Source organism: Chaetodon auriga, chromosome 21 (genome assembly GCF_051107435.1).
Source record: "Chaetodon auriga isolate fChaAug3 chromosome 21, fChaAug3.hap1, whole genome shotgun sequence".
NCBI lineage: Eukaryota > Metazoa > Chordata > Actinopteri > Chaetodontiformes > Chaetodontidae > Chaetodon > Chaetodon auriga.
Genome location: NC_135094.1, coordinates 17,453,133 through 17,473,855, shown reverse-complemented (window position 1 = coordinate 17,473,855; position 20,723 = coordinate 17,453,133). Strand labels below are relative to the sequence as shown.

The window sequence follows — 20,723 nt, the reverse complement described above, 5'->3', positions numbered from 1 at the left end:
AATAAGAATAATGGCCTTACACACTAATATAAGGCTCAAGTTGCAATAAACCAGAATTATCCTTTAACAGTGCCCTAGGTTTCCAACAAAAACACAAAAAACCCTGGACACAGCGCTCCCTGGTCGGTTATTCTGTCTAATGTAGTCCCTCTAGCTGCAGGGTCACTGTTCCTTCATGTCGTACAAAGGAGGGAGCACCTTCAACACAGCTCAGCATGGGAACGCTCCCAGGCACCACCTCGTACCTTTCTCCTCTTTGTAACAGAGAGAGCCGTTCCCCACGCTGTGTGAATTATGCATCGAACCTTCCAGCAACTTCTCACCAGTTGTTCAAGCAAGCTGCCCGAGGACCACGAGTCCTCTTCAGTGCACCTCCACCTGAAGAGGCGGATTGCTCTCACATCTTCAAAGAGAAGTCAATCACGCCATAGATTGTTAGTACCACCCAGTGGGTTTACAAAACTTTTACTTGGTCTCTCACAGGTGCAGTGAAAGGGGATGGGGCCCACATTTCTCAGAAAGTGGAACACATTTTTTTTTTTTTTTTTTAGAGCCAAGCTCCGACAAAAACTTTGAGCAGGGGTGGGTGGGGGAGGTGAGGGAGGGGGTGGTTGAGATCAAAAGCCTGCAAGTTCCTGGCGAGCGGACCCAATCAGCCAAGAGGGCCAAGGAGAGGAGGAGAGACAAGCGCTTCCTTTTTAAATTGATCCCACTGAGACCCTCAAGGTTCCCCTCGCAGGACTCGCAGAAAAGCGATAAAAATCTGGCCCTGTGGATCTGACGAGGAACTGGGAGGGGAGAAGGAGAAGAAGAAAGATGGTTTCGGGGGGGAGAGAAACAGAAAGAACAGAGGGGAACTGTGGGGGGAGAGGAGCCGGTCGAGGCAGATCAAGGGGAGACAAGGGAGACAAGAGGGGTGGGCTCATTCTCCGTGGGTGCATCCAGGCAGCGCTACGTGCCAGCAAAGAGCCAGAGCAGGGAGGACTGGTGCTATCAGCTATCAAACCCATGTTACACGTCTGATGATGTGCTCAACCAATCAACCATGGCTGTATCTTTATCCTGCCCAGGTCCTGGCAGCTGAAATGCTGGATCGTTTGGTGCTGGCCTGAGATCAGACTCTGGATGAGGCTGGTGTCGTTATCCACAGCATGTTGGGGCCTCAAAGGAACAAGCACTATCAGAGCAACCCAGAGACCCCGCAGCCTGCCAGACACACCGCAGACCTGCCCAGTCGACTCCAGTAGCACACCAACACACAGTGAGCTGGTGTGTGTGTGTGTGTGTGTGTGTGTGTGTGTGTCCTCTCCAATCCCATGGATGTATTTTACAGTATAATATGAAGCCACTATCACCAGGGCTCCACAGTCATCAAAGAGGAAAATTCAACAATGCATTCACTCTTGTGCTGTCAAATGTCACGACTGAAGCCAGATGAAAAAATAAAGATCTGCATATGGTATTTATTCGTTGAGTGACATCTGAAAGTGCATTTTCTCTTTTCAGTCACTTTCAACGGGGATCCAACGGTAGTCTCAATATTACAAATTCCCAAATGTTCATGAAGTCTTTTTGATTTTTCAAAACAGGTTTGAACAACTTCCACGGCCTCGCCTCGTCGATTGGTGTTCTCAGAACACACTAAAGGGGTAAACAACACTTTTCTGCAAAGGGAGCTGTGTGTGGTAATAATCCCTGATATCAATAACAATTACAATGCACCGATACGCTTTCGATATGACACATTACATTACAGAAATTCAATTATAAAAAAACCACCACATTTTACACTTATATGAAAGAACAACATCCAGTATTCACACTTTTCACAGGGCGGTCTTAGAAGGTCAGAGGTGCAATGCCACGGTTTGTCCTCAGCCTGTCATGGTAGTCCTTGACAGGTATGTCACTGCAAGGCCTTGCTGATAAAACCATGTGAGGGCTCTTCACAGGTTAGGGCAGTATATCTCGTTAAGCTGGATCTCTTCACTGGGCATGCAGACTGAAAGCAGCACACTGTTTCTGGTACTTGAGAGACAAAGAAAAAAGATTCAGGTTTGAGTAATAGAGCCATGATGGTTTATCAGATGCTAATGCACATATTTGATTGGCCACAACAGTGCATCGTTAATGAGTTAACATCGTGTTGAGGTCATTTTTTTCTGTGTACAATTAACTCGCAAACAACAGAGCTTGGGTAACTTCATGCAGCCTGCATGGCAAGGTACTTGTACCACATTCATCTTTGGACAGCTATACACACTTCACATGGTCAAACACATGTTACAAACTAGATCGTTTCAAGCATGCCGAACCGGCAAGAGGGAGCAAGAGGAGGAGGCAGGTGGGAGGTGAAACGAGAGGGAACTGCTACATCAAGAACAGCAGGCAGTATTCCTCCACACCTCTGGTAGTGAAGTGAGTGAAGAAAGACTGAAAAAAACAAACATTTGTTTTGCATTGCAGCACTTGGTCAAGAGGAGGACTGGCAGGCAGCAGCATTGTAATCCTGCACTATGATCTGAATGACTACATATTAACTTAATGCATGAACAAAGTATTTGATTATTTGATACTCTGGTAGCAACACGACTTAGCTCTGTGACCGCTGCAGACTACAATAAACCAACTTAACTGTGACAGAGAGCCAGTGCTGAGCATGAATAACTTAGAGCCTCATAAATAAGCAGATCTCTACTAATATCATTAAAGTGGCCCTGGGGCTGACACGCCCCCATATCCCTGTGCAACACCTCCACCAACCACCACCCTCCTCTCCCAATGACAAATGCCCTGAAATCACCTAACTATTCAACATCAATATTTTGACATTTCATTCAGCTGACTCTCCAGATGGAGACATTTATTTAACTAGCTGAATAAAAATTGGCAGGAGGGGCGAATTTACGTGACCGGGGCTCAGTTGCCACAGGTAACCTTTTTGGAGGGACTTACTGTGGCAAATTGATTGCTGAGAGCGCAGACTCATCATGAGTGCTAATTTTCAGCAGCAGCGCACAGCGGAGCGGGGAAATAAGAGGCTCTATTTATAACAGAAGGAAACGGGAGAGGGGGATTAGCTTGTCATTAGAATAAAGAGCACAGAAGAAGAATCAATTTCAGGGTTTAAAAAGCTGACAAACACAGTTCGCTTATTCTTTCTCTCACTCCCTCTCTGCCTCTGGCTCTCAGCTCACCTTTCCACTGAACAGCCTACGACCCACAAGATATGGAGGTGACTTTTTCAAAGAGGCAACCAACCATCATCTGCACCACTAAATCTTTGTGACATGATCCACATTGTTTGCAAATTTGAGAGACTCAATGCTGCACCAAGCAGAGTCATTATCAGAGGCACCAATTCATTCATTCATGTAGAGAAGATGAAGCCCTGAACCTGTCAGGATGAGAAACTTTAAAATGCTAAAGACAGCAACGCTGACTGGCTTTACTGACAGTTCACACAGGCGGGAACAGCAGCAACTACTCCTCAAACAAATTCTTTAGAAGAAATGGCATTTAATAAAAAGCCTGCAAGCATGACTCCTCAGAACTGATATGGCAGGAAGTGAAAGAAAAGCAGTGAACCACTCATACTGAATGTGATAATCTCACTTATTTAGAGGTGTGGGTGGCACACGTGTATCAAAACTATAGACACAACTGAATTGACTTGAAAACAATTAACCACCATTAGATGTAAAATTAGATATTGTGTTTCAAGTGAAAGATTTCCTGTGAACACTATGTTATGTTGTATGTGCATCTATGTCTTTTGAAGTTATGTTGTTTGTCTCTGTCTCATTGTGAGAGATCAAGGCAAAGGCAATTGTGCACTTTGTGGACAACAATGTTCTAACTAACTTGCCTGTGGGTGTTGCAAGGATGGGTGAAACTTCTCTAAAAGAAGATTTTACACTGAGTTGGGGCTCTATGAGTCTATTCCAGTCTCTGAACTCCACCTGTGGGATGGACAAAAAAAAAAAATCATTCATTTGGTTTTAATGGTGGTGGTGGAGAGAGCTGTCTACATGTCGCTCCAACAGCTCACACAGGTGTTCGGTTGGGTTGAGACATGCTGACTGTGCACGCCACAGCATATGATTCACATCATTTTTATGCTCATCAAAGCATTTAGAAAGCCCCTGTGTGGGCTGTGGATGGGGGAAATGTCATCCGGGATGAGTCCACTTCAATCAGGTTTTTCCTTTAGTTTGTCACTCGTCTGTATGCTGCAAATGGGCTCTTTTTCAGTAATAGCCGAGTGTGAGCCAAGTGTTTGATATTCTAATTTTCATCATAGGCAGTCCACCAGGTCTCATTCCAGGTGTGCATAATGGAAAGGTCCCTGGAAAAAATCAGGTTTCCCAGCATGCCTTTGGGAACTAGACCAGGAAGGAAGCTTGGAGCTGATGATCAGGCAGACAGGCAACCCAACCTGTTCATCCTACCAACCCTCACCCCGTGACCCGGCCCATCATGTGCCCGCTGTCTAACCTGGACAAATCACGGGGACAGGAACCACACAGGAAACGGTGTAACTCGACACGAACAGGAACTCATGCAGGGGGGGGTGGTGAAAACAAAATACCACAAAGTAAACTTTTCCACCAACGCCATATTACAGCTAAGGCGAGCTTAGCAGGGCGGAGGCACTAGCACATTTCTCTTTTCAGCCCAGGTTAGGCCCACATAGAGGAGCTAAGCTGGCTGTAGGAGGCAGCAGTGGAGGGATTTATCATTCACAAGGGATTGCTCAAAGCAGGCATCAAAAGCAGGGATGAACTGAAGACAACCTCCCAATGTCGCCTGTAGAGGATGCTGCCAAGACTCTTCATATTACTGATACAGTAGCAGGAAAACATATTCAATTAATACACTAGAGCAGACAGCAATACTGGACTCTCCAATCCAATCCGCTTATGGAGCATCTAATAGCATATGAGGAGGAAGGATATTGTGCTAATTTGTCTTGTCTGTGGAGCACTCTGACAGGCCCATTGATGCTGACATCTCTTTAACATGAGGTTAGTGGGTGTTTGGCCTCCCCTCCAGTCGTTTGTGAGCTGCAGAGCCTGGAAATGATTAGGCCTGGGAGGGCAATTAGCCTGAGCATCGCTGGGCTAAATATAGTCCGGCTTGGCCCAGCTCTGCTCCTGGGTCATATCCACACCGCAGCCTCCACGCAGGCATGTTAGTTCAATCTGGATGCCGTTTGTTTTATGACTGATGCGAAGGCTCCGCTGACTCAGACGAGATAACATAACTCAGCCGTCGATCAGGTGTCTCGAGGGGGGAAGGAAGTGAGTGGGAAGGAGTCGTGGAAGAAAAACTAAAGGGATGACGTTTGAAAGGGAAGCACATGTTAACCTCAATATCCAGAAAATATGAGCTGGAGAAGCATGTTCCTAAAGTTGACTGACTCATATTTATTTATTCCATCACGCTTTATATGTGTCTACCCGCTGTGGCCTGCTCTTTCACGATCAAACCTTCAGCTTGAATACAGCCTTCTTTCACAAGAAACACGGTCTCAAACAAGCCGTGGTTGGGAAAACATGCTTTCCCACAGCCTTACACAAACTAAACGGAATGCAAAGAAAGAATGCTTTCCCATCGCACGGCTCCCTGCCCCTCCAGTCCCCATATCTCCCACCCCCTGTGAGAGATTTTATCCTTAAAAACAGGAGGTTCGCCCACTCGTTCACCTGGGACAGCTCTTGGATGGCGGAGGCAAGCTAGAAGGTTATAGGAGCCTGGGAATGTTTAACATCAAGAAAGCAATCAGAACATAGACGGCGCTCTGGGAATTAGACAGGAAACATGGAGAGTAACCCCTTCCTGCCTGAGAGGAAAGAAAAGAGGAAGTGATTTGGGTTATGTGACGAACTTCTACTGTAACCTGAAAGCAAGCGTGTTGGCATTTACAGGAATACTAGGTTTTCAGAGAAGCTAAATTTAGCCAATTCACATCAAGACTTTTTAAGAACTTGAAAAGAACCAGTTTCACTTCTCCTGCAAGTAACACTTTTCGGCTGATCTCTACCGACATCAGTGTTAAGGAAGGTGACGTGTGAGAGACCCAAAAGTGATACAAGAAAAGCACTGAAAGAAAAGGCAGTGGCCTCAAACTCAACATAGCCCCAGCTTGAATTTCCCCATCAATGGCTTGACCCGGTGTGTCTTTCGGCAGAGTAGATAGACGGAGGTGAAACACAAGTGGAAATGCTCTGGCTCTACACTGAGCTCAGCACAAATTGCACAAGACAGCTCAGGAAACAGGGGTTGGCTTTGTACCCGAAGCAGAGAACACTTATCAACCAGTAAGTCGCACCGTAAGAGGCCTATTCCTATGCCGTCCTGTGACCGAGCTGAGCAAAAAGAGTCACACACACAAAGACATGTACACAAGAGTTTACAGCCACATCAGGGGACCATGTGATGCTATGCTCTTTGTAAAGGAAACCACACTGCAAGATAGATAAAAGTTGAGGTCCAGAGTTCGAGCAGTCGCTGTTGTTTACATGCACTTACATAAGTAGCCAGGTATATGCATACTTAAGAAAGCCAATTAGGTTTTAAGTATGCATGGACATAACAAAAGCCAGAGTAAAAAAATGCTGTGACAGCAGAGTGGCTGGATGAGATCAGAGATGATTACAAACAGGAAAGCATCAAGCATTCAAAACAATTCCAACAAATAATTCTGATACATGAAAAACTAGAACTCAGGCTCACACAAAGCAGCCTCTACAAGGTGAAATAGTGTGTTCCAATAAAGTGTTCCAAGTAGTACTTGTAGAGTAAATATAACCAAATCATGGTTCCAGTAAGGAGTGGGCCAGAAATCTGATTATTGACATGGTGAATGCACACATATTTGGAAGACCCAGGTTACTACAGAACGCCTAAACACCAATTTCCACCATGATTTTGGTGAAGTGGTGCATGGTTTCCCACAGCAAAGCCCCTCCCCCCCACTTCCCCTGAAATACAGACCTCATCCAATGTCAGAAGTCTTACATTTTTAGGAAATATAAGGCTCATTAAGCTTCTGGGAAAACTCAATCATACAGCAAATGCTGCATATTTAATGAGGCAATTGCTTAAATTGTCATCTTGTAACCACCAGTCTAGTAACGAGATGAGCTGCATCAGAATCTGCCTGATTCGGCTCAGCAGGTGACTGACCAATTGATCGCGTCATACATTGTCTTCGCAATAACTAATCAAAGCAGCACATCCAAATGCCAGGAAAAAGAAAAGCCTTTTACAAGATGAGAAAAGTAGGGCTGAAGTTCAGTTCCACCTCTGCAAACCATTTTCTTAAAAATGTAATGAATATCAATGAATTTGACGTAACACAACTCTATTCCTCATATTGGGATTATTTTGACAGATATTGCAATTGCAACATGATTCACAATTTTGGTGGGAATGGTAATTTTTGCATTTAATTTCACTGAAAAATACAACAATGATCACAATGTCATTTTTGCAGGTGTCGGGTGTATTGATATATTTCAATTAACTGCTCAGACCTACACCAAAGTTATAATTAATCATGTGGGGACCACGAGTGCTGGTACCAAACACTATGGCACTCATCCCATTATAGTCATATTGTCCATCCAAAAATAGACCCACTGGAAACGTCACCAAGGTTTAACTGTGGAGACCATGAATGTATGTGAAACATTTCATACTATTCCCTCCAGCCACACTGCGGAATTTAAGCCAAAGGGCTGAAATTCTGCGTACCACAGACTGTTTACATGACCTGAGAGAGCACTGCAGCACTTCCTCAGTTTCATTAACAACTATACGGACGAAGCAGCTCAAAGAAAAGATACAGCATTTAAAACATCAACACTGTAGATGACAACACCACCTAAACACTGCCTACCAGAAAAAGCCCACTGGACTTAATCCAGGCCATAAATCACATCCACTGTGCGCCCACTATATGAAATTCCCTGTAAGCCCTAACATTACGGCCATGCTCATGGATATCCTTGCATCTCGTCGCAGCAGAATAAAATACATCCATCATGAAGAGAGGTTATTTTGGCAGTGTGCAGTGATGATAAAACTGTGGACATGCACAGTGCCCTGTACATAAACTGTTTGTTAATCTATCATTTGCCACAAGAGGAATGAGATAACAATATGGTGTGGCTTACAGTCGCTGTGGAAAGATCGAAGTGTGTCCTTGGAGTGACATTATTTATTGAAATAAATTCACTCAAGCTGAAATATGTATAGCGAATGCATTATGAACAGTGCTTCTGATGGAGCAGAGAGGGCTTTAACTCACCATAACATTGGCTTGCTCCTTTCAACAGATGTCCCTTGTGTGACACACGTCGGGGATAATAGAGAGGAAAGGGTCTGAATGCTTTAATTTACCCCTTTCATGAATGGAAGGGATTTCCTTTTGATGGCCTATTTGAATGTATAGACAATTTAGAGTCCTTCTCCGAGCAGCGATTCTGATCTTAATTACTTTGTTAATTAGCTGTGATTCACAGGGAGAAGCCTTGCCCTATCCAAAGTCCCTCTGCATTGCTGAGGGGGCTCCTCAAAAGCCCTCACATCCTCGCTCCCGTTTTAGAGCACCACTCCTGCACTTGTGACACTGATTTGCAAGTCTGCCTTTGCTGAAGGTGGGCTTTTTTCCTTAAATGTCAGCAAACCCCATAGAGCTCCAGTTCTCGAATTCTACTGCCAGAGGAAAGCAGACCAGATCGCCCCCCCCCCCCCCATCCACGTCGACTTACATCACACGGATGCATTCCACAGATTTATGTCTATCGTTTTCCAATGAAAGAGGGACAGCCGCTGCAACATCCTGCATGCTCCTCTCGCCGTGTGATAAATATGGCTCCCTCGCTCTGGGTGCCTCAACTTGGCCGATCGATGGAGCATTTAGCTAATCGCAAAAGAAAGCCACAGGAGGAAGAGTAAAAAGGATTGTCATAAGCAGCAGGCGTTGAGTGAACTCGCTGGACAAACAATGATGCTTTTCATTTGCTTGTAATGCTTACTTACTGCACTGCCTCACAGGAAGTTATCACTCATGAAGGTGGATCGAGCTCTTTTCTTGTGCTTCATCCTGATTACACGCCACCTACAGCAGTTGGTATCTTGAACAAGCAGTGCAGAACTTGAGCACAAGTAGGTGTTTTGGCATGCAGGCTAGCCTGAGAGAACAGCAGGCCAACAGAAAGGAAAGGTAAGGTCCAGCTGAGGCAGCTGCTTGCTATTACTCCATCTTACTGCAACCCCCCCCACCCCCACCCCCACCAGCAGGAAATAAGCAATCATTTAGTACTGACAGGTACATGCTGAACCACTGCTATCTCTGCTCTCAAACCAACCAAATCATGGATTACAGCAGTTTAGAATTAACCTTAAGCCTCTCGAGCATCTTTGCCAAGGTTAGTCAGTTTCATACCATTCACACACGTGGGTATATGTGAGGGAGATTTTACTTTCAACAGCAAAGAGAGTATCAGCTCACACGAGCAAAAATATCAGATGTACAAACCATTCCTCTGCGTGGAGCTCCCTCTGAGACAGAAAAAACAGAGCAGCAAACAAAGAAAAGACTCTCCTTAAACCCTCCTCAAACATTTGAGGTGCTTTTCTGCTCGTGAAAAGCAGCAATTTAGAGGTCTCTGGTGAGCTGTAGAGGGCTTAGCGTGTCCAACTGGATCTGGAGTGTAGCAGCGGACCTGCCTTAACGCACTGCCAGGTCACCTTTACTGTGTGAAAAAGGCAATACGAGGCCAATACGGCTTCTCGTAGCTTGTAGCACACAAACAAGGTGGCAGTGCGAGCTTAACGGCGAAGAATGTCCAATATACAGTTAGTGCCACTTCCCTCCGTGTTTTTACTGCTCAAGCACTGTGCTCAGCTTGTTGCGACATCTATCTATACCTGAGTGCTGCAACTATATCCCACTGTAAATAATACAACATTATTTGATAGTGGTTCAGTAGCTAACGGCCAACAAGCCACGCAGACAAACTTAACTTCAATCTCCAAGAGAACTGAAGCCAGCTGATCATCTACGGAAGACACAGTGGTGAGATCGCCTTTGAATAAAGATACTGTATAATTCATTCAGTCTGCCATCAAGACAAATGCTGCTCTGGTACCATACAAAACTGTGGAAGTGTGCAGCAAGCACGTACTGAAGGACGGTGGCTGCCACGATTCAGGGGTAGCATAAGGGCCTTGTGATTAATGCAATGATGCCACAGTCCAGACAGCAAACAGAGCCCATATCTGTCAAAGTGTTACCACGCAACATACTTTGTAACTGCTCCAGAGATATGGAATAAAGTAGGAATTAAGAGCAAGGCTGCATAAAATTACAGAGGAAGCACTGCATTAAGGATTGTTGCTAGTTTCATGAAAACACTGTCTTCAGTCATTTAGAATTGTACATAGCAAAGTGCTCTCTAATTTAGTTCATTAATCTACTAAATTAGAGGGGCGCTAAACACATTGAAATGTGTTTTCCTCTCATCTCACCAAGCTTCAAACATATCCAGATACATCACTTTGATGTCACTTACTGAGGTTTGAAGATACAAACTGCAGCTCATTCCAGCACAATTGCACTCATGAGCAAATGTGTTTGCGTGCTGAAGTCACTGAAAGAAATGCATCTGAAATCTGGTCGTTTCAGGCACCACAATCCACACGCGTCTGAGAAGTGACTGTGTCAAATCATACCTAAACTATGCACTCTGGGTAAGAAGAAGAAGAATACCATCTGACTATATCAGCTCACAAAGACAGCTGCCATGAGACTGTGCTGTTCAATAGCCTGGAATTATAACATGACACCCAAACTGCCTGGTCTATGACAGCACACAGTGTTTACAGGGCATTTGTTTTGTTCTCAGTGTGCTTCGGTGCTCTTCTAATAAATGTGCCAAAATTAACTAGAAATATATTAGTAGGGCCCTTTGATTTCTGTGATGCAGAGAGAGAGAGAGAGAGGCAGCACACGAGCAAGAACTCATCACTTCAACAAATTCTCAGAAGCACAGCCACATCAGCAGATGCCAGACACGAGCTCATCGATTAAGAAAAACAGCGCGATGTTGTGTTACACCAAATTCGTTCATACTGATTATATTTTCCTATTCTTATGTCTTATTATTATCTTTCTTATAAAAGGGAATCTGGAAGAATTGTTTGGTTTTCATGTTAACAAACCACAACCGACGCACTCCTCATATTGACAGACCAATTGCGACTAAATCACAGTTAAACCGATCCATTGTGAAAACTTCTATTTGTAGCTCTAATAATAACAAACAGCCTATAGTCTCGCTATACTTGCAGCGACAGCATTTGTGGTTACATCCACAAAAGAACACTCCAGACGGGAGATGAGGGCCTGATAATAGCAGACTCCCTCCTCTGGGCGAAGATATCATACGTCCTCCCTTGCCCTTAAATAGCCCTACCCTTGTCCTAAATATCCCCAAAATATTATTCTTTCCAATGAAATAAATCTAATCTAACATTAGTATGGCAAATGAGACTGTGCCAAGGCAGTGTTGGGGCCAAATAAAATGCCCACATAGAGACAGGAGTAAACATGCAGTCAGCTCTGTTTTGTCTGTGACAGCCCTACAGGCCCTCAGGCTCAGGAGCCGTTTCTCCCTCTACAAACAGCTCTGTTCTCCAGCCCCAGATGTCTCATTACTGTAAAACAAGCAGAGAGATGAGCGACATACAAGCCACTGGCCCACAACGCTGCCTCCCTTTCAATTAGAAAGGATTAGCCTAGCCTGAGCGGGCCTTCCTGTGTGATATGTTACCTTGCATCACACAGGACAGCCATATGTCAGACCTAAATAAATTACTGAGGAGCTGAAAGCTTGGCGATGGCCAAAAGGGAGTTATGGCTCCACTAGAGTGCACAACAGGCTTAATAGGAGGAGGATGCTGTAGCCTCTATAAAATTTTACACTCTTTGAGAGGGCATGGGCAAAGGCACAGGTATACACCTTCCCTCACTGACTCTCGTAAATTAGACCTATAGGATCCCACAATTCGTCAGTAGATTTAGTAGTTTTACTCAGCATGCATTAATCAAGCGATAAGGCCAAGCCAGGGAAAAAAATTCTGCAGTGTCATGCTCTGGCTAAGCCAACTGGACAGATCCCATCCAATCCCATGACACATACTATAGGAAGGGAGACCAACCTTAACAGGGTAGCAAGGGCTCATACCACCGCCTGCATCACTCACTTTTATGGGAATAGGGCGGCGGGGGGTTTAACAAGAGGGTTTACTTGTCAAGGGAACCGACATTACATAACCATAAAACGATGAGGTCCACAAATCACCACAGTTGACTTGTGACGTATGGTAGGACCGGGCGTGTTGTACAGCTGGCAACGCCGCTAGTAAACTCTTGTGTTTGTGGGTGTAAGGCTCAGGGTAAAAACAGCAAAGACATTTCTAATATAAGCCGTCTGTCCTAGAGTCAGACGAAGGCAGCACTTATGCTGGAGTTTCCTTAACCCCACAAGAAATTGAAAATACAGCTCTGAAACTGCAGCTAACCCGGCCGCTTGCTTGTCTGCATCATTTTCCAGCGAGGCTGTGCCATTGCTGGAGCGACTCCAGTGACCAGGGGCGTCTGTGGTTGAACCGTGCTAGTCCGCAGGTCCGGAGAGGCAGGCAGCGAGCAGGCAGGCAGGCTCCGCTATGCCTGACATGGAGCACCCTCGCAGGGGGAACGACTGAGTAATGGCAGGGTAACTTGATCCAGGGTTGGGAGGGAGTGGGAGCAAACCTGACGCCTAAATCATAGCTGTGGGATGGAGAGAGGGAGACACACAAATGTGTTTGCAAGAAAGATACGCAGAGGGATGAGAGGCTGAGGAGACGGTGGGTGGGACGAGCAGAGAAACGAGCAGCGGTTAGACAAGATATTTGGGAAGCGGCCAAATGACAGGGGATGAAAGTAGACGCCTCTCTGCTGCCTTTTATGCACGTGCCATCGCTGGGATAGGAGGGACCACAGAGGAATGACAAGGCGTGGGTTTGGGTTTCAAATTCATAAGTCTGTCTCAGACAGAATAAACACGCGTAGGCCCAAAATGACTTAGATTTTCCCTTGTGTCTGAAGCTAACTGACAAATTTAGGCTGGTAGACATAAATAAATGTATACGTCTTTATATAGGCTGAAACTTTTAACCAGACCTCAACCTGTCCTACAGCTCCATCGTTGAATAGGGGATGACTTTATTACATCTAGAGCCTCAGTGTAATGAACACCACAGCTGAGTTTTACACAGTTGTTATTTCAAAACAGAGAACTTATGGAGGACCTTGGCACTGTGAGGCTCCGGGAACTCCAGGGACCCAACATGTTTGTGCTACTTTAATCAAAAATGTGTTAATATGCACCAATAGATAACAACATTACTGACATGACAGGGGCCTTTAATTTGGGTCCAGGCTAATGATTTCACAATTACTTTCTTAATTTAATCATTTGTTTAAAAAAGCAGAAAAACATCTTCAATTTTGCTTATTTTGCCTGACAAACAATCCAAAACTCAAAGACATTCAGTTTACTATCATTTAATTCATAGAGACGTGGCAAATCCTCACAGTGGAGAAGTAAATGTTGGGTATTTTTGCTTTCAACATGTCAATTGACAAATTTTTTTTAGTTCTTGTAAAAACAGGAAATTCTAGGCAAAACAATGTTGCTTATTTAAATGGATGCTAAATTGAAAAACATGCATTACACAAAGTAAGTATCGAGACGTATATTCCCTGTAGAGAAAAACAGACCATTAAAGAAATACCCTACAAGAAAATACAAAAATACCTATACAAAAATAGCAAATGATAAAAACCCCCTGATTGCAATAACTGTCATTGCAGAGCGAAGCCTCTTTTTCACGATGGTGGAAGAACACAACTTCCTTTTTTAAGCTTTTATTCACTGAGCACGAGCGGTGTTTAACAGGAACACCCTGCACCACACTCTGACTTCCTTAAAACTGGCCTGTGCAACCACAGTCTCATCTGTTTTTGGCCGCTGGAACAGTTCACGGTTGAGGGCCTTGCTCAAGGGCACTTCTGCAGGACTAATAATGGAGGGGCAGATTGACCCTCCCCCAAAACCGGCCTTCACCGAACTCATATTTAAGTGACTTCATTCCTTTTATAAGCGACTTGTAATGTATCATAAATATAACATTACACAACGAAAAATGGCTGATTTGAAAACTACCAGGCAGTTGCCATGCCAATGACCATACAGGTCTGATGCTGCAGTGCACTCTCATTCCCTCTCATGATGTCACCTCGCGACGACAATTTTTTTTTCTAACCACGCGCACAGCGAAGAAAATGGTTTGCTGGAAGTGGAACATAGCCAGGAACTATGCTAATGCTCAAAGGAGCAGCCTAATATAATAATATGCCTTAGCTGCCTGCAGCCTACAAATCCTGTAAAAGTCAGTCATTAAGCTTCACATGTAATTTTCATTAACTTTTCTTGGAAACAAGACTCGAGCAAGACCAACAATTTAGCAGAGAAAGAAATGTTCACCAGGCTATTACTGAACCACATCCTCCCTTTTCCATCCACAATATGGTCTCCATTCATTATTCAGACTGGAGATGCACTTTCCTTGTTCTTCAGCTCTCCACTCATGACATCTTTGGGCAGCACTTAACGGACGGGATACATATCTGCTACTTATAATTCAGGTATAACTATAGAAGACAACTTCAACGGTTTTATTCAATTTGGCTTAATAGGCTGATGGACTTTCTAATTTTTCATCAGAACTTGAGGTTTTCCTCCAATGCCTATACAAAAGGAGTCCGTCTTTGAATGCATCACTGAAGTAGCCTGCTTCTCAATGTTTTTAGAGGAGCGCTGCATTTTAATTCACTCTTGTGGTGCCTATATTCCTCCCGTAATGCAGAGATGCCATAATCGAAAAAGTAGGCCAAGCCTTGAAGCAAAACTCAACTCGGAAAAACACAATCAGCTACCAGCTCCGCGGCGTCCAATCTGCAAGCCACCGCTGAATGCAGAGCGGCCGGCTGAATGTTTGCCTGTATTATCATACCTCTTGTGCACAATGTCAACAAGATTTGGGAAGGTTCTCGACTTCTTTGTTATTACCCACAACTTAGACTGTTACTTCAAAACCTGCCTATGAGCGGTGCCTGAGTAAAAAAAAAAAAAAAAAAAAAAAAAAAACCTTGTATGTTATGGTAACGTGATCTTGGTTATGATTGAGCGGAAATGTTAGACAAGCATCTAAGTTTCCTCTGCCTGCTTCCACCATCCTCATCTAGCCACATGTGAAACCACACTGGAACTGCTCGCCCGGCCAAAGTAAACGCTCCAGTCGTTTGCTTGGCCTGTGTTTACACTGGATGCCAGGTTTGCATGCCAACCCCTTACTCATTTTCTGGTGATAAATGATATCACACAGTGTAACTCTTCTTTCATAATCATTGTATGCGATGAACCTTAAAGTGTGAGACATTTCCCACAGTGAGCTGCGAGATAAAGGAGGCAGTCGCAGTCAAACTCTGCTCTGTCTGAGAGTGTGTGTGTGTGTATGTGTGTGTGTGTGTGTGTGTGTGTAGGAAGGGAGGGTGTTCCTCACACTGACTCATCTATAGGCCTCAGAGCTGCTCTGAGTCTGCAGAAAATATTCACACACACAAAAAATGTGTAGGCTAACCAATTTTCTAAGTGAGCAGTGAGTTGCTCTGAAATGAGCAATGAATGGAAAGGCAATGTAATTTACCAGATGAACTGGAGCCAGAATTAAAGTTGATTTATGAGCATATGATTAGCCGTAGAACTGGCTGTGTCGCATATTCTGGCTTGATTACTGAACCTTGAATGAACTGTATGGCCTGTTTACCCGAATCTGCAAAACCGGAGTGACCTGCTCTTATGTAACATGAGACGTACAGAGTTCGGACAAGGCAAACAGAAAGCAGCCAGTTAAGGTGGACAGCATTAAAGGGTCAGCTCACCAAGTTGTGAAAAAAAGATGTTGCTTCTCTTTAGTGGTGTATACAGAGCCATGCAAATATTTTTGGTTTCGTTTGCTCAGATTTTAAAATACCCCCCTCTGAGGTTTCCACCACGGCCACAGCTTACTTCTTTTGGAAATCCACAGGAGGCTGTCCCTCAAACAGTCCCTTCCACTCTCAGAAAAGTCTGTCCACACATTAGAGCCTCACTTATATTAGATTTTTAGACTGATACTGATATCTATATCTGGGAGCTCACTAATTCTAAAACAATATATCATCTTATAGTAAGTTTTTAAGATAAACAGACAATCTTGATATGGATTTCTTGCCTCTTTTAAAGAAATGTGACAACAAAAAACACTAAGTGGCACCTTTAACAATGGATTTTTTTTTTCTTTTCAGTGCTCTCTGGTGATGAGTCATTTTTTTGTTGTAGAATGTACACTTCCCACACGCTATAAACAAAACATACACAGAGTAAATGACTAGGGATGCAACTAAGCACCATCTTCTCTATAAACGGATTGCTTATGTTGTCTATAGAATGGCTGAAATGCAGAATCAGCAAAACGATTCAGCTGATCTATAAAAAAAAACATCTATTGCTCTTTACATTTCTCACTCTACTGTAAAGTTAGTGATATGTCCATGTTGGGATCCTGTAGGAATTGTAACTGGCTGGTCAGTAGGCAGGTTATGATGTGATCCTCATGGTGATGTACCCTGGTTGAAAACGAGTCAGCTTCTTGATTCAAAAACCTGAATTGAGTCAAAGACAGTTGGCTGGACCACTAATCTCACTTACAAGCCCCTGGACACTGTCTCTAGAAAGAGATTTTCCTGTTAATTTTTTTAATATTGTGAGTACCACAAACAATTTACTGTTTAATCATTATTTAATTCACATCTCAAAACCTGGACCAATAAAACTGGGTGAGCGGACCCTTTAAAGTTTTGGAGGAGTTTACATCATGACAACAACCACAGTCAAACTGGAGAGTATGGTGGTAGGAAAGTTTTTTTTTGTAAGTGCTATTTGTATAATAATCAAGAGTCAGTGTGGAATCTGCGTTGGCTGTGTCGTAGGAGTTTCTGTTATGAGTGTGAAAGTTCTACCAAATGTAAAAAGAACAAAATACTGCTGAGCCAGCAATTTTTCTACAAAAAAAAAAAAAGGTGTTTCCATTGAAAGCATTTTTCTCTAAAGATCCGATTTTTCCTTATCATGAGTCAGACCTTTGTTTAACTCATCTGATACTGTCAGAGTCTGACACATACAAAACTGAGTTACATCAGAGTGACGCTAAACCCCTGCAGCAAAGCACTGAAGGCCCAAGTGCTCAAAAAAGTAGAAAATCGTGTTTGTACTGGGACCATCCCAGCTCTGAAATGTTAACTGTAGAAGTGAAGCCATAGCTGAAAAGAAAACACTGTTTTCAGTCAACTTTCCCGGCATAAAGAGTTAAGACGTGTAGGGTTTGCTGACCTCTACGGCGTCTTTTATGTGACAAAAACTGGGCTGCTGCTGATAGGGAAAATTAAATAAAATGTTGTATCTGGAAAAGAAAACCAAGAACACCCTCTGGAACATACTGTATACCACAGTGAGAGATTTCCAGTTCCAAAAAGATGGATCTGACAGAGGGGAATTTTCTTCTTCACTGAAAATCCATCTTCATGTCACCAAAGCAGACCATACGCATCTTTTTTTAACATTTTCGAGTTTTATAATCTAAATCTTCACACACCTCAAGGACCACGAACCTGTATCAAACAGACACCAGCCACACAAGCTGCTAACTGACACTAGATCAGCACTCCACATAAAAGCCACGTGAAATCATGGTCTCACAGCTTTCTAACAGTATGGAACAGGAGGCCTGAAAGCTGACTCTGACCTTTGACCTCCCTGAGCAGAAGTCCAAGAAATCTACTGGAAAATAGAGAAATATGGATAATTTTCCTAAATGCTTCTCAAACTATAGTCTGTTTCCAAACAAAGTCCTCCTTTGCTTCATCACTGGAATGCACTCATTTTGTTATGGCATTAGCTGACACTGAGTATTGATTTTTCTTTTCAGTTTACAGTCTGTATATCGGTTGGAATAATTTTTTGCTTTGTGAAACTGTAACATTACAATTTGAGATTGACAGTGACTTAAACTGACAACTATTAAAGTGGTAAGGGCCCTTTAGTAGTGGATGATATTAATAAAATCTTGTCCGTGTGTCATTTTGTATCATAAAGCAGTAACTATTCAACTCTTGGCTAATACAGGGAATTAAATACTTGAAAGATCAAGGCACTTCATCAGACTGAGCTGACTGACAATCAGAGCTATTAAACACACCGCAGTCTACGCAACTCTCAAAGCTGACACATTTCCATCATCTTACTCTATGTGTCAGCAAATTGCCAAAACCATGGGCCCATCTACATCAACTTAATGGTGAATTCACTGTAATAATGCAGTTATATAAGAGTCAATCAATACTGGCTGGACTTTTTACTCTGTGGTAAGAGTCTCATGCGTTTATTCATCCCAAAATCTTTCTTTCTACAGTAACTGGGCACCAGTTTCTTCACTGCAGGTGGCATGTGTTGATATATCCACAGCATAACAAACTTCCTGCTCTGAGGTTTTACCATCGCACACTTGCAAAGGTGGACAACCAGCACTGCTGACACACAGGAGGCGAGTTGAGGTCAGAAGTAAGGCTGTTCACAAGACAGTAACAGTCAGTCCACTGTCTGTTGGCACATCTGTCTGTGTTCACCTCACTGCGGGGAATCCTGGCCTGATGACGTATGTCCGCGACGCACAGCTGCAGGGTTAGCCACAGGCCTGCTCTGCATTAGCAACACACACACTGTGTGACATCTGCGAGACGTTCATCTATCCGCTGATTGTTGTATGTGCACTTTTGCGTAAAACCAACACTTTGGGAACACTGGTGTTTGAGTTTGGAGCTGTTACTCATAATGTAAATAACAGAGCAGAGCCTGAGCTCCTTACTGCTGCATGTACAGGCTACCGTGATAACATTGCAAACGAGCCCGGTTGGGCTTCATTTTCTCTCCCGAAAAGCAGCGGGCTGGGTGAAAATGTTGGAATTACTATAAACATGTCTCACCTGGATCCCCAGTTATGTGGAGGAGGCGCCTTCAAACTACTGACGGGCTCATTTTTCGTAAATACCTGGTAAAACCGTCGATCCTCATAAGTGTTTCTCTCCAGCCATTTTGAGCCAAACCGTTCTCTTGATCCCGCGGGTGGAACTAATATGACCGAGTTATGAATCAGTCAATTTCTCGGCTTATGGCTACCAAAATGTTAAATTACAGTCGTGCGCAAGCCAAATCTGTGTGTCAGTGAGCACTTTGTCTTTAAGGCGGTTGAGGAAGCGATGTCTTGCAGTCATTAATTTACTCCAAAATCCCCGTATAGGCAGAAATGGTACGGCCCGAAAGGGACCTACTTTGCTGTGCTCGGTCAATGCAGCCAATCAGCGGCTGTGTAGTAACCTGTAGCTGTACAGCACAGTGCTGTCACTGCTACAGCTGAGCGCGTGAGAAACATCAGAGCGTTGTGCTAAATGTCACTGTAGACACTGTTACAACTATGTCACGTTGTCGTGATATCGCGGGAGCACATACATACATAACCACCCAGAACGAAATGAACAGTGATGTTGGCTGGACAACAGCAGGATAATACGAACATGCAATTACGGGAGGTATTTAGTTGCTTTATTTCATAGTAATACCACAGTGTAAAATTAAAGGGGCATCCTATGGACGTGCAGTATTAAATTGATGGAATATTCCTTTAAGAAAGTATCAGAAAATGTCATAAGTAAACTCATTATGAGTCATCATGCAGACTAAATGGCTACTATTAGTGTAAAATTCATTCTATGTTATGTTGTAAAATTTATTCTATGTTATGTTCTTATTGTTTTTTAATACTGATGCATCACTATAAATCAGCTTTTAATGGTTGTAGTTAAATCCTTCCCGTCCTGATACTAATTCTGATACTGACTACCAGTCCAATACAAGTGGCTCTCTTTTTCACGCTTTCTTTTTCTGCGTCTCACTGTATTGAAATCACTGGTATCATTTTTAATGTAATGACTGCTGTGGCACTAAAAACTGAAGCAAACTGCAAACCAGAGATTCGTAATGACACAGACTGAAAAAACTGTATTGTATGCAGTGTGAGTTATGTCACAGCTCTCCCTAACAAGGTCACATCAGTGTTGACACCAAATTGCGTGCACTGGATTTGTGCATCTGTAATTTTAAGTATTTTATTTACTGCTGGTCATTTTAATTTCCTGTACAACAATCAAGGCCCCAGACCTGAACGGGCACCAAAAGTCCACATCAGATTATTGTATTGCTATTGCATGGATTTGTATCATTATGTGGAATAAATTGATAGACAGACACACCTGTTTACCATTACTTTTAATTCATTTTCTTTTAAATCAAATGTATTAGTTTATTTAATTTTTTTGATTGTTTTTTAATTTTCAATTTATTTCTTTATATATCTGCGTATTTTTGCTTTCGCTCCGTGTGCGTTGCTTGTTTTCTCTTATTGTTTTATCGTTTGTTTCTTATGCTTTTGCATGTGCACTCTGTAAAGCA

General features: G+C 43.3%; 1 protein-coding gene across 2 annotated transcripts in view; it reads right to left on the bottom strand.

Moving 5' to 3' along the window:
• Nucleotides 1-20,723, bottom strand: part of znf438 (zinc finger protein 438) — a 56,315-nt gene that overhangs the window by 23,777 nt on the left and 11,815 nt on the right. The window contains exon 1 of one of the 2 annotated variants that reach the window (XM_076761617.1): nucleotides 19,202-19,341. The exons of the other annotated variant lie outside the window; for it this stretch is intronic. The gene's annotated coding sequence lies outside the window, so the exon portion shown is untranslated. Of the gene's footprint in view, nucleotides 1-19,201; nucleotides 19,342-20,723 lie in introns of those variants that run through there. 2 annotated transcript variants of the gene reach the window in all.